We start from the raw sequence: 14,896 nt of genomic DNA on the forward strand, positions 1-14,896 counted from the left end.
ATTACTGTGTTATTGATAATAACAAAAAATTAGAAGCAGCACAGCACAAAGGGCTAGGGTGTGTCCTGGTGGTGTGTACCTCTCCCTCCCCTAGTCCCAGCCCAGCTCAGTCGTTGTAGGCTGTGAGGCGGGAGAGGGTTAAGGAGACAGAGCAGCCAAGACAGCCATTGCCCACTCCTTTCCTCCTATACCCCCCTTTTCCTTTGCCCTCAAGAAGGTACAAAGGCTGGATATGAAGGCAAGTGAAACCAGAAATGGGGGCCTGCAGGGCTCGGGGAATGTGAAAGGACCAAGATAACAATGGGGACAAAGGACAGGTTCTTTTCTTTCTTTGTTTTATTTTGTTTTTATTGAAGTATAATCAGTTACAATGTGTCAATCTCTGGTGTACAGCATAATGTCCTAGTCATGCATATATATACATATATTCGTTTTCATATTCTTTTTCATTAAAGGTTATTACAAGATATTGAATATAGTTCCCTGTGCTATGTAGAAGAAATTTGTTTTTTTAATCTGTTTTTTTATATAGTGGCTAACATTTGCAAATCTCAAATTTCCAAATTTATCCCTTCCCATCCCTTTTCCCCGGTAACCATAAGATTGTTTACTGTGTCTGCGAGTCTGTTTCTGTTTTGTAGATGAGTTCACTAGTGCTCTCTTTTTTCCTTTTTTAGATTCCACATATGAGTGATATCATATGGTATTTTTCTTTGTCTTTCTGGCTTACTTCACTTAGGATGACGATCTCTATGTCCATCCATGTTGCTGCAAATGGCATTATTTTATTCTTTTTTATGGCTGAATAGTATTCCATTGTACAGATATACCACAACTTCTTTATCTAGTCATCTAGGACAGGTTCTTTAGAAGTGACTTCCTGACGGAAATGGGGAGATGCTGGTCACATGGCACTGCTTCAGTTATGCAGTGTAAGTCCTGGCAATTGAATATACAGCATGGTGATGATAGTTAATAACACTGTGCTCTATACTTGAAGTTTGCTAAGAGATCACTAGATCATTTATGTTCTTACCCCTTCCCCCAACACACGCACACACACAAAGAAAAGGAAAAGAAAAAGAAAGAAAAAATGGTAACTATGTGAGGTGATGGATATGTTAATTAGCTTTAATGTAGTAATTATTTCACAGATATATCAAATCATCAGTTGTACACCTTAAATATATATACTTTTTGTTTGTCAGCTATACCTCAATAAAGCTAGGAGAGAAAATGACCTATCAAATTAAAGGGGAAAGAACTAGCAGCTCTCTCTTCTATGTGCTTCTCTCTCACACAAACAGATTGTTTTATCAGTTATAAAAACTATTAGTAAACAGGCTTGAATTCATATTTCTTCCAAATATCAGTGCTAAGAATAAAAAAAATACTGAACAGCCATATGTAGCACGAAAACATTTTCATTCTTTGACTCCTTTCTACCATTTCCTATGTACATCTTCTGTGTGTATGTTGTGTGAACTGGGATATGGGAACCAATGTATTATTATTAAATTATGAACATTTTACTTTATACTCTCAAAAATTAATTGATGTTTATATTACATGCTTTGAAATGATATTCACAATAAATTTTTAAACTCAGTTATAGGCTTAAATACCTTTAGTCCCTGCAAACACTCCTTTGTATCATGACCTGCCCATTCTTTGGCTCATTTTACTTCACCTCTCCATTGGCTGGAGTGGATCTTAAAGCAGTTTTTTCAGGAGAGATATTCCTGAGAATATCTGAGAACTTTTTTTTTTCTGAAACATTCATACATGAATGATAAAATTGCACTTGGGCAAATTTTAAAATGTCTTTCCCTTAAAACCTTGGAGATGTATCATTTTTTGCCATCTGTTGCTATTGTTGAGATGTTTGAAGACTGATTTTTTTGGGGGGGGGGCTTTTAATTACAACCACTTTGTACTGCTTGTAGAATTTTTTTCTTTGTCCTTCTATTTCCAGATTCTTGCCAAGATATGTCTACTTATTGATCTCTTAATTGATTTGGTCTGTCTGTGCAGTTGATTGAATAATGTCCCTTCAAAATTCATGTCTACTTGGAGCCTCAGAATGTGACCTTACTTAGAAATAAGATTTTTTCAGATGTTATTAGTTAAAAGATCTTGAGATTAAATTTAGGGGGTACCCTAAATCCATTGTCCTTATAAGAAGAGGAGAGGACACAGAGACACAGAGAAGGCCAAGTAAAGATGGAGACAGAGGTTGGAATTGTCCTGCTACAAGTTAAGGATCACTTTGGGCCACAAGAAGTTAGAAGAGGCAAGGAAGGAGTGTGGCCCTGCTGATCTGTTGATTTTGGACTTCTAGCCTCCAGAACTGTGAGAGAATAAATCTCAGTTATCCCAGTTTGTGGTACTTTATTACAGCAGCCCTAGGAATTTAATACAGTCTGGAATGCAGGAGTCCTTTCAGTTTACAAACATTTTATGTCAGTGTTTTGATTATTGTTCTAGTATCTTCTTCAAGTCACCTATCATTCATAGGTATGATTTCTGTTATCTGTCTTTCATGTCTATTTTATTCTCTCTCTCTCGTTTTAATCTGTCTTTTTCTTCTGCATTCTGAGAGAGCTTCTTGAGTGTCAGGAAAAATTATAAAAGACTGAAATGGGCAAAAGTTCACTGGGCGTCCTTCCAGTGGAATGTTGGGTGTTGTATAGAGGACTCTAGAGGGTTATTGGATCCAGTAAGGTCTTGAGTCTTTCATTAGTTCCTTTTTTAAGGCTATGTTACGACCCTGTCCTGTGCAGAAAACTAGTAGTAGTGTAAATGATTCTTGTCCAAGCAAAATGGGGAAGGGCAAGAGAGATGTCTGAGCACCCATGGAGAGGAGGGGTTCCCAGAAAGTGTGTGCACAGAATCCTACCTTTTCCCAAACAACTGCTATTTTGAGGACTGGCCCCATGGCCAGTGGAATTCTTAATTTTTCTCCAGTATCTTTATTGTCACTCTTAAATGATTCACTGTGTCTCAGTGTAGCTTAAGCATTTGCCAAGGTGTACAAGAAGGAAAAAAATGGTTCCTGGAATTTTGATCTTTTAATCACTGCTCCAGACTGGTTCTGGGAACCGAGAGGCACCATCTGCAAAAGGCTTTCAGAGGAAATGCAGTGGGAAGAGGGGTGGGTGGAGTTGTCAGGGAGAAGAATATGTCCCCAGGTCCATTAGGGCAATCTAGGCTGCCGTCCCTCTAAGTGAAGCAGCCACTTTGAGGAGAAAACCATTTCGTGGTATCTTCACCAAGCCTAGATATTTTAACTTCATTTCCAGGTCCATCTTTGTCATTCCTTTCTTGATTTATTTTGGCGTTTTGGCTGTTGTAACAGGAAAATCTGTTCCCTTTTAAAACAAACAACATTGAAAAAGATAGGACAGGAGAACGTTCTCAGTTAGAGCCTCACCTCTGGGTTTCCAGAAGAGAAGCTACTTCTTCCACTCCCAAGCATCTGGTTTGGTCCCCTCGTGCCTGGGGGAAGGAAGAAGGAAGAGGGACCTCACTCTCACAGATGCATATTGGTGTCAAGTTCTACCTTCTCTGTGAAGGTCTCCCTGGCCACCAGCCCACTGTCCTTTCTCTGTTCCCTCTAAACTCCTACTTCATTCACTTTTTCACCCATTTTTACATTAAATTCTGGACTTAGGTGAATTATATGAATCATATCATTTTCAATATGGAATTCCTGTTTTTCCAGCTATAAACTCCTTAACAGCAAAGAACCTACTCTGACTTCCCTTCTGGTCACCACAACCCTTAGCATGAGGCTGGACGCATTGTAAGAGTTTAGTAATTACTCAAGTTGACCTGAATTCAAGCCACTGCCTGGCCACTGGCAATAACACAGCATGATTTACATTTCTGAGGGTAGATGAAAATGCTTGGAAGCGGTCAGACTCTGAGCTCGCTCCCCTGATGCCCTGCAATAATACTGTAGGGAATTATGCCTCCGAAACTCCCACGCAGGGGCCTGGGACTGGAGAACCGTCCCACCCCTTGTTGGTCAACATACTTGATGTCAGCCTGCTCACAGAACCTTTTAGGGGCTTGGTCATCCTAGGCCAGTATCTTTCTTCCCCAATTGCTCTATCTGCCTCTCTCTTCAAGTGAAGGCTTCTTAATTGCTCTCTGGCCACCCCCCATCTCCAACTCCTGTGACCTCTCTGGATTTCAGAGAAAGCACATCTTAACAACCTTTGCCAAGTATCTTCTTCCCTTTCCTTCAAGAAACTCTTTTAAATCTCCCCTTTCCCAGAAAGTCCTTTCTGACTCTGTAAAGAAGTTTTTAAATTTCTTCTTGTGCAAATCTTTCTTCTCTATTCAAAGTGACAGATACCAAGCTCAGTCTATAATACACTTGTTTCCTAGATGAAGATATTGATGCATTTAATTCTACCTTAGTCTGGGTATAAGTCTTGTGCCTTCCTGTGTGTTCTCAGAGAGTGTGCACATCTCTACATCAGGCTCAATGGGAATGATCCTTTCAGAATGGACTCTCTAGGACTAAGACATCTAGTATTCTTTCTGTGTCTCCATGTTCTCTTTCCTTTGCCCTGGGTAGTTCATCCACCCTCTGTGGGGTCTCTGTGCTCCCCATCTTATCCCTTTTCCTGTTAAGACTGCCTCCGAAGATAGAATCTAATATAAGCTGCACCAAGATCCAAATACATCGCTTACTTCCTCAAGGGGAAAGTAATAGTGAAAAGGACAGGTCAATCAAGTGATTAAATCCCATGGAGTCATACCAGAGACAGGATGGGGGTGAAGGTAAGAGTAGGGACATTTTTTAGCAAAGGTCCTCCCTGGTACCCCAGAAGCTTACATACTTAGCCAAATATTCTTCTAGGTGCCTTGCTAAGCTGAGCTGTCCTGGACTTGTGTAGAGTAGATGTGGCTCTAACCAAGTCTAGGGTATTTGATTATTCTTATAACAGAATCAATCAGAGAATTCTAGAGCTGAAAAGAAGCCCAAGCGTGTGGGCTTCACTTTGCTGATGTGGAAACTGAAGCCCCAGTAGAAATGATGACTGGCCCTTCAATTTATGAGGGCAGAACTGGGCTAGAGCTTTGATTTCTTGATTCTTACTCCAAAGCTTGCTCCTTATTCTCCTGTCCCCAATTTTCATGACTATTCTTTTTTTTTTTTAACATTTTTTATTGATTTATAATCATTTTACAATGTTGTGTCAAATTCCAGTGTTCAGCATAATTTTTCAGTCATTCATGGACATATACACACTCATTGTCACATTTTTTTCTCTGTGATTTATCATAACATTTTGTGTATATTTCCCTGTGCTATACAGTGTAATCTTGTTTATCTATTCTACAATTTTGAAATCCCAGTCTATCCCTTCCCACCCTCTACCCCCCTGGTAACCACAAGTCTGTATTCTCTGTCCATGAGTTTATTTCTGTCCTGTATTTATGCTTTGTTTTTGTTTGTTTGTTTGTTTTTGTTTTTTAGATTCCACATATGAGTGATCTCATATGGTATTTTTCTTTCTCTTTCTGGCTTACTTCACTTAGAATGACATTCTCCAGGAGCATCCATGTTGCTGCAAATGGTATTATGTTGTCGGTTTTTATGGCTGAGTAGTATTCCATTGTATAAATATACCACCTCTTCTTTATCCAGTCACCTGTTGATGGACATTTAGGCTATTGTAAATAGTGCTGTTATGAACATTGGAGTGCAGGTGTCATCCTGAAGTAGATTTCCTTCTGGGTACAAGCCCAGGAGTGGGATTCCTGGGTCATATGGTAAGTCTATTCCTAGTCTTTTGAGGAATCTCCACACTGTTTTCCATAGTGGCTGCACCAAACTGCATTCCCACCAGCAGTGTAGGAGGATTCCCCTTTCTCCACAGCCTCTCCAGCATTTGTCATTTGTGGATTGTTGAATGACGGCCATTCTGCCTGGTGTGAGGTGATACCTCATTGTAGTTTTGATTTGCATTTCTCTGATAATTAGTGATATTGAACATTTTTTCATGTGCTTTTTGATCATTTGTATGTCTTCCTTGGAGAATTGCTTGTTTAGGTCTTCTGCCCATTTTTGGATTGGGTTGTTTATTTTTTCCTTATTGAGTCGTATGAGCTGCTTATATATTTTGGAGATCAAGCCTTTGTCGGTTTCACTTGCAAAAATTTTCTCCCATTCTGTAGGTTTTCTTCTTGTTTTATTTCTGGTTTCCTTTGCTCTGCAGAAGCTTGTAAGTTTCATTAGGTCCCATTTGTTTATTCTTGCTTTTATTTCTTCTAGGAGAAAATTTTTGAAATGTATGTCAGATAATGTTTTGCCTATGTTTTCCTCTAGGAGGTTTATTCTATCTTGTCTTATGTTTAAGTCTTTAATCCATTTTGAGTTGATTTTTGTATATGGTGTAAGGGTGTGTTCTAGCTTCATTGTTTTACATGCTGCTGTCCAGTTTTCCCAACACCATTTGCTGAAGAGACTGTCTTTATTCCATTGTATATTCTTGCCTCCTTTGTCGAAGATGAGTTGACCAAAGGTTTGTGGGTTCATTTCTGGGCTCTCTATTCTGTTCCATTGGTCCATATGTCTGTTTTGGTACCAATACCATGCTGTCTTGATGACTGTAGCTCTATAGTATTGTCTGAAGTCTGGGAGAGTTATTCCTCCAGCCTCTTTCTTTCTCTTCAGTAATGTTTTAGCAATTCTAGTTCTTTGACGGTTCCATATAAATTTTATTATGATTTGTTCTAGTTCTGTGAAATATGTCCTGGGTAATTGGATAGGGATTGCATTAAATCTGTAGATTGCCTTGGGGCAGTGTGACCATTTTAACAATATTGATTCTTCCAATCCAGGAGCATGGAATATCTTTCCATTTTTTAAAGTCTTCTTTAATTTCCTTCATCATTGGTTTATAGTTTTCTGTGTATAATTCTTTCACCTCCTTGGTTAGATTTATTCCCAGATATTTTATTACTTTGGGTGCTATTTTAAAGGGGATTGTTTCTTTACTTTCTTTTTCTGTTGATTTATTGTTAGTGTAAAGAAATGCAACTGATTTTTGAACATTAATTTTGTAACCTGCTACCTTGCTGAATTCTTCAATCAGCTCTAGTAGCTTTTGTGTGGACCTTTTAGGGTTTTCTATATATAGTAACATGTCATCAGCATATAATGACACTTTTACCTCTTCTTTTCCAATTTGGATCCCTTTTATTTCTTTCTCTTGCCTGATTGCTGTGGCTAGGATTTCCAGGACTATGTTGAATAGGAGTGGTGGTAGTGGGCATCCTTGTCTTGTCCCAGATTTTAGTGGGAATCTTTTGAGTTTTTCACCGTTGAGAACTATGCTGGCTGTAGGTTTGTCATATATAGCTTTTATTATGTTGAGATATGTTCCCTCTATACCCACTTTGGCGAGAGTTTTTATCATAAATGGGTGTTGAATTTTATCAAATGCTTTTTCTGCATCAATTGAGATGATCATGTGGTTTTTGTCCTTTCTCTTGTTGATGTGATGTATTACATTGATTGATTTGCGTATGTTGAACCAGCCTTGTGTCCCTGGGATGAACCCCGCTTGGTCATGATGTATAATCTTTTTTATGTGTTGTTGGATTCTATTTGCTAAAATTTTGGTGAGGATTTTGGCGTCTATGTTCATCAGTGATATTGGCCTATAATTCTCTTTTTTGGTAGTGTCTTTGCCTGGTTTTGGTATCAGGGTGATGGTGGCTTCATAGAATGAGTTTGGGAGTATTCCCTCCTTTTCAATCGTCTGGAAGAGTTTGAGAAGGACTGGTTCTTCTTTGTATGCTTGGTAGGATTCCCCGGTGAAGCCATCCGGTCCTGGACTTTTATTTGTAGGGAGGTTTTTAATTGCTATTTCTATTTCCTTTCTAGTGATCGGATTGTTCAAGTGTTCAGTTTCTTCTTGATTCAGTTTTGGTGGACAGTATGTTTCCAGAAACTTGTCCATTTCCTCTAGGTTATCCAGTTTGGTTCCATATAGTTTTTCATAATATTCTCGTATGATATTCTGTATTTCTATTTTGTTTGTTGTAATTTCTCCATTTTCCTTTCTTATTTTGCTAATTTGTGCTCTCTCTTTTTTCTTCTTTGTGAGTTTGGCCAGAGGTTTGTCGATTTTATTTACTTTTTCAAAAAACCAGCTTTTGGTTTGGTTGATTTTTTCTATGGTCTTGTTAATCTCTATTGTATTTAATTCCTCTCTGATCTTTATTATTTCCTTCCTTCTGCTGCTTTTTGGGGCTTTTTGTTCTTCTTTTTCTAATTGATTCAGGTGGTGGGTTAACTTGTTTATTTGAGATTGTTCTTCTTTTTTGAGGAAGGCCTGTATCGCTATAAACTTCCCTCTTAGCACTGCCTTCGCTATGTCCCATAGGTTTTGAGTGGTTGTGCTTTCATTATCATTTGTCTCAAGGTATTTTTTAATTTCAGCTTTGATTTCCTCATTGATCCATTGTTTTTTCAATAACATATTGTTTAATCTCCATGCTTTTCTTTTTTTCTCCTTTGTTTCTCTGTTGTTGATTTCCAGTTTCATGGCATTGTGGTCAGTAAAGATGCTTGAGATAATTTCTATCTTCTTAAATTTGTTGAGGTTTCTTTTGTGTCCAAGTACATGATCGATCCTGGGAAATGTTCCATGTGCACTTGAAAAGAATGTATATTCTATTTTTGGGGGGTGTAATGCTCTGAAAATATCCACCAAATCTAGTTTTTCTATTGTAGTATTTAATTTCTCTGTTGCTTTGTTTATTTTCTGTCTGGAGGATCTGTCTAGTGATGTTAATGCAGTGTTAAAATCTCCAACTATGATTGTATTCCCATCAATATCCCCCTTTATCTCTGTTAGTAATTCTTGTATGTACTTAGGTGCTCCTATATTGGGTGCATATATATTAACGAGTGTAATATCTTCATCTTGTATCACTCCTTTAATCATTATAAAATGTCCCTCTTTATCTTTCTTTATGGCCTTTGTTTTAAAGTCTGTTTTGTCTGAAATCAGTACTGCAACACCTGCTTTTTTGGCTTTTCCATTTGCATGGAATATCCTTTTCCATCCTTTCACTCTCAATCTATATGTGTCCTTCTCCCTAAAGTGGGTCTCTTGTATGCAGCATATTGAAGGTTCTTGCTTTATTATCCAGTCTGCCACTCTATGTCTTTTGACTGGAGCATTTAGTCCATTAACATTTACAGTAATTAATGATAGGTGTGTGTTTATTGCCATTTTGAACTTATCTTTGCAGCTGAATTGGTATATCCTCTTTGTTCCTTTCTTCTTCCTTTTGTGGTTTGGTAATTTTCCTTTGTATTATCATGGATTTTATTTAATTTTTGTGACTCCCTTGTAAATTTTTGACTTGTGGTTACCCTTTTTTGTAAATCTATTAACCTATACCCGTTTTTATTAAACTGATAATAACATGATCTCAAACCCATCCTACTGTTAAAAAAAATTTTAAAAAGAAAGAAAAAAAATTCTTTATTTCCCTGCCTCCCTCTCCCACTCTCAGTGATCTGTATGTCTTCTTTTATAATTTTGTGTTTTCTTTATTTGTAATTCATGAGTTATCATCTTTCCAGTTGTGAGTTTCTCATTTCTGTAGCATCCTGCTGCTTTTCTATTTAGAATAGCCCTTTCAATATTTCTTTTAGCATGGGTTTAGTGTTGCTAAACTCCTGTAGCTTTTTTTTGTCTGTGAAACTCTTTATTTCTCCTTCTATCCTAAAGGATAGCCTTGCTGGATAAAGTATTCTAGGCTGCATCTTTTTTTCATTCAGGGCTTTGAATATATCTTGCCACTCCCTTCTGGCCTGTAGTGTTTGTGTAGAGAAATCAGCTGAGAGCCTTATGGGGGTTCCCTTGTAATTCACTCTTTGCTTTTCTCTTGCTGCCTTTAGAATCATTTCTTTATCCTTGACTCTGGCCATCTTGATTATGATATGTCTTGGTGTGGGTCTATTTGGATTCTTCCTGTTTGGGACCCTCTGAGCTTCCTGTACTTGGATATCTGATTCCTTCTTTAAGTTCGGGAAGTTTTCAGTCATGATTTCTTCAAAAACCTTTTCAATCCCCTTTGATCCTTCTTCCCCTTCTGGGACCCCTATTATGCCAAGATTGGGATGCTTTATATTATCCCATAGGTCCCTTATGCTATTATCATTATTTTTTATTTGCTTATCTTGTAGTTCTTCTGAATGGGTGCTTTCTGTTGCCCTGTCTTCTAGATCACTAATTTGTTCCTCTGCATTAACTAGTCGGCTTTGCACAGCTCTTAGATCATTCCTCATCTCTGTCAATGAGTTTACCCACTCTGCTTGGCTCTTCTTTATAGCTTCAATTTCATTTTTGACATATTTTATTTCTCTAAGCACTATCTCTTTTAATTCCTTCAGCAATTTGATCACTCCTTTTTTGAAATCTTGATCTAGTAAGCTATCGATGTCTATTTCATTGATCTTTGTTTCAGGGGATTCCTCTTGTTCTTTTAATTGGGAAAGGTTTCTCTGCTTCTTCATCTTGCTCATACCTCTCTGGCACTGTGGTTTATGGAGTATCAGTTGTCTATTTTGGATCTTAAGGATTTTATCTATCTAATGCCTGTTTAGGAATAGAACTTAGGGGAAAAAAAAGAGAAAAAAATAAGAGAGAGAGAGAAAGATTTTTAAAAGAAGGGAGAAAGAGGGTTTGAAAACAGTGTATAATGAATAATAGAAGAGCGGGTTGAAGCAGAGTATTAATCGGGTGGAGCCGTCCTTTTAAAACATTTAAAAAAAAAAGAAAGAAAAAAAAGGGGTGGGGAGATGAATATATGTGTTTGAAGCCTGTGTCAAATCAATAACAGGACATCAAAACCCAAGAGAAATAGAAATGAATTAAGAAGTAAAAATTAAGAGAGTAATTGAAAATTGACATTTTTTTAGTGATGAATCTTCTGATCTAAGATTATGGTATACCTTTACATTTTTCCAAGTCCCTTTTGTATGTTAAGGCTTTCTTGATAGATTTCTTGCACATTTTAAGGGTTATTCCAAGCTATTTTATACTTTAATTGCTATTGAAAATGGCGTCTTTTCTTCCTTTGTATCTTCTAACTGGTTGATTTTCATGTATAAAAGCTATTCTCTACTATATATTAATTTTGTAATTGGCTTCTCCCTTGGGTTCTTGGACTCAGTTCCAACTTTTTTTTTTTTTGGTTGAGGGGCGCTTCCCTACACATTATCAAGCCATTCTCAGACACCAGTAGAGTGTCAGAGAATTCAATTCAATTCTGACACTATCTACCCAAAGATAGCATCATATTCCACAGGTTAAGGGTTCAGTCTTACAAGACTGCCTACCCCACAACTTTAAATGCTAGTGTAAGTGCAGGTTGTTACCTGTGTTTCTGTTTTACTGGCTACAGATTAGAGGTTTCCATTAACTTTTCCTTGGACATCAGATGACAGTTGCAAGTTCAGGCTGTCACCTGTACTTCTGGCTGGCTGGCTGTGCCCGGAAGTTCTCACAGCCTCCTCCTCCGGTTCAATTAGTTGGCTAGAGCAGCTCACAGAACTCAGAGAAATATTTTACTTACTAGATCACAGATTTATTATAAAAAGATAGAACTCAGGAACAGCCAGATGGAAGAGACGCAAAGGGCAAGGTACAGGGATCGGGTGCAGAGTGTCCATGCTCTCTCTGGACGTGCTAGTGTCCCTACATGCCCATGTGTTCACCAACCTGGAAACGCTGTGCTTTTGGGTTTTTATGGAAGATTCATTACATAATTTTAAATTGTTGGCCATGGGCAGCTGATTCAAATCCCAGCCCTTTTTCTCTCCCAGGAGGTCATACAGTATTTGTCCTTTTGTGTTTGGTTTATTTTATTTAACATGTTTTTAAAGTTCATCCACACTATAGCATGTATCAGAATTTCCTTCCTCTTTAAGTCTGAATAATATTCCATTCTGTGAGTGTGCCACGTTTTGTTTATCCATTCATCTGTTGATGGGCATGTGGGTTGTTTCCACCTTTTGACTATTGTGCCTCTGATAGGTATTATAGTCACACACTGTGAAGAAGCAGTTCAGGGGATCAGAGCACAGATCCTGCAGCCACATTGCCAGGAAGCCCATCCTCTTACTTACCACCTTGGGATGGTCTCAACCTCTGTGCATCGGTATTCTCATCTGTGAAATGGGGAGACTAGGCCTCCTGCTCAGGGCTCTTGTGAGAAGGAAATGAGTCAACACATGTCAAGTAGCTGCAGTCACTTCTGGCACCTGGTCAAAACTCAGGAAGGTTGGCTGTTGCAAGTTGATGTCTTTACCAAGGCACCGTATATGAGGCCCATATAGGTGAACTGGAGTTTTCTAATCTCTGAGAACTGGTGGTCGAAACTGGAGAATTGCAGAACTTCATAGTGTTAGAGGGGAGTAGGTGGCTTTGGAGATCACCGACTCAAATGTCCTCCTTTTACCAGTGGGGAAACTGAAGCCCAGAAAAGATGGGGACGTGACTAGAGTGACAGAGGAAGACAGGTCTAGACAGTGGCTTGCTCCAAACCTCGCATCTCGAGCTCCCCTCCCCTAGCTAGGTCCCCCTCTATAGATACTTCCCTCTCCAGAGGTCACACCACGTGGGGGGCTGCTTCACCCAGCAGGAGTCTGCTCCAGTTTAGAGGACTTAGGGGCTCATGCCCCCTTTAACCTTAGCTCAGACACAGGCCAGCTGTTTGCTGCACTCTGAACACCGCCTGCCCTTTCTCTTGCCCACTTCTGCCTGGCTGAGGGTGGGGGCAAGGGGAAGGAGGGAGAGTGTCAAAATAGCTTTATTTGAGAATGCCTTTTCTGGTGGGGGATGGAGTGGGCAGGGAGGAACCCAGACCTGGCCGGCCCAGGGGTGGCAAGACTTTGGTTTTGTTTTCAGATTAGGTACCTGCACTCGGTCAGCGCATCTGTTCTTCAGCTGTTTGGGTTTTCTTTGTTCATTTTGTTGATTTTCTGTGAGGTTATTTTTAGAGAATTCCAGCCTGTCTGAGTCCTGTAAAGGGGGACAGTGGAGGTGCAGCCCACACCTGGGCAGAACAAGGTGGACGAGGTGACTTGGTGACAAGGAGAACAAAAGAGCATTGCCAGTGAGGACAAAAACCCGGGAAAGTAAGGGACCAGCTGCTAAACTGTCCCCTCCTCCTGGAAGGGCCTCTTTTGGAGCCCTTTGATGAAAGAATTCTCTGTTTGTTTGTTTATTCAAAGATGAAATCCGCCCCCCCCACCTTTGGGGAGTTAATCTACCCTAAGGACCTTGTGCTGACCTGGGTAAGGTGGGGCCTGCAGTCCTTTGGGAAGGAATGATCAGGAGGGAAGGACTGTGACAGCTAATGTCCTAGGGCAGCTTGAGGAAGGAGAGGGAAAGGGCACAGCGGGGTTGGGGGGGACTGCAGGAGAGGAAGATTTTGTAAATACAGTGTTTATGACTGCAGTGTAAATCTTGGCTTCCTCCCTCTCTACCATTCTCTCCTCCCCTCTGTCTTTTCCTGGTTTACTAGTCATCACCGCAGGAAAGATCTCTTCTTCAGAGACCTTGACATGCAGGTGGCATGGACTGGACAGTTATTACCTAGCCCCTTCTTCACCTTCCACCCCTCATTCAAGACAGATTCACTGGGGGCTGAGACGAGGAGGCAAGAGTCGGGTTCCATCAGAGACGGTGTGGGATGAGGCCTGGGGTGAGTCTGAGTGGTCAGGCTGGGAGAAGCCTTCACCAGGACAGGAAGTGGCTCACCTCTGGGGTCCAGGCTGCCAGTGCTAACAAACACCCAGTGATGGGGCGGAGGGAGAAAGGGAAGGATCCTGCCCCTGATCTAGCCACTGAAAGTGAGAAGCTGATAATAGCAAGGAGGCCTGAAATGCACCTCATGGTAATGGAGCCATCTGGCACAAGCCCACTGGGAAAGGAGGCCCCATCCGGGCTGCCAGGCCACCCTGTGCAAACGCGGGGTGTGGCCTTTCAAATCAACAGCAAGGTCCCAGTGGCTCCCTGGAGCTGGAGGCTGGCAGGGCCTCCCGTCTCCAGGCCACAGAGTGAGGAAGACAACATCCAAGGCCATCTATTTCTGGCCCTTGTGTGTGAGAGGCTCAGCTTTCCCCCACATAAAGTCCTGGGGAGCTGCACCGTGGACTTTTTATTAGCTCAGGTGGCTTTGCTTTTGAAAGCTTGTGGGCTCCTGGATGCATGGTAACAGCCAACCTTATACTGCAAGTGCTGGGCACTATTCTGAGAGATTTTCTCTAAATCATCTCATTGAATCTTCATAACCACCCTCCAAGATAGGAATTGTCTCCATTTTATAGATGGGGAGACTGAGGCATGCGAAGCAGGCAGTTTGGCTCCAGAGCAGTGCCCTTCTCTGCTGGGCGGCACTGCTCTGTTACTCCCTAGCACAAGCCAGAGTGGAGATCTGGCCTTGATGGTACGCTTAGAAACCAGATGTCCTAGAGATGTGGCCTGTGGGTGTTTAGTTGTTGCAAGTGATAGCATGCTGTCAGAATTGACTGTCACCTAACTTAGAGGCAGGTGGTAGTCATCTGGAGTGAGCTGGAGATTTCCTGGAGGGCAGTGGACCATGTTGGAATCATCAGTTCCCACCCTGGGTCTGGCACCTAGGGAACCCTCACCATCTGGTAAAGAGGATTGAGCAGAACTGGAAAGACTTTTTAGTCCCATGCCTCCCCATCCCTCCTCCCCTTGATGAGGGCCAGTTGGTGTCCCTGGGGGCCCTTTGACCTGGGAATCAGGTTAGGTGAGACACATCATGGGCCTTGCCCAATGCTCAGCTTGGATTACATTGGAATCAAGCACCTGGGCAGGTC

At 40.6% G+C, this 14,896-nt stretch overlaps 1 long non-coding RNA gene across 1 annotated transcript in view; it reads left to right on the top strand.

The window, feature by feature from the left end:
* Positions 1 to 14,896, top strand: part of LOC140685880 (uncharacterized) — a 53,515-nt gene that overhangs the window by 25,736 nt on the left and 12,883 nt on the right. The window lies entirely within an intron of this gene.

The sequence above is a fragment of the Vicugna pacos genome, chromosome 15, assembly GCF_048564905.1.
Source record: "Vicugna pacos chromosome 15, VicPac4, whole genome shotgun sequence".
Classification (NCBI taxonomy): Eukaryota; Metazoa; Chordata; class Mammalia; order Artiodactyla; family Camelidae; genus Vicugna; species Vicugna pacos.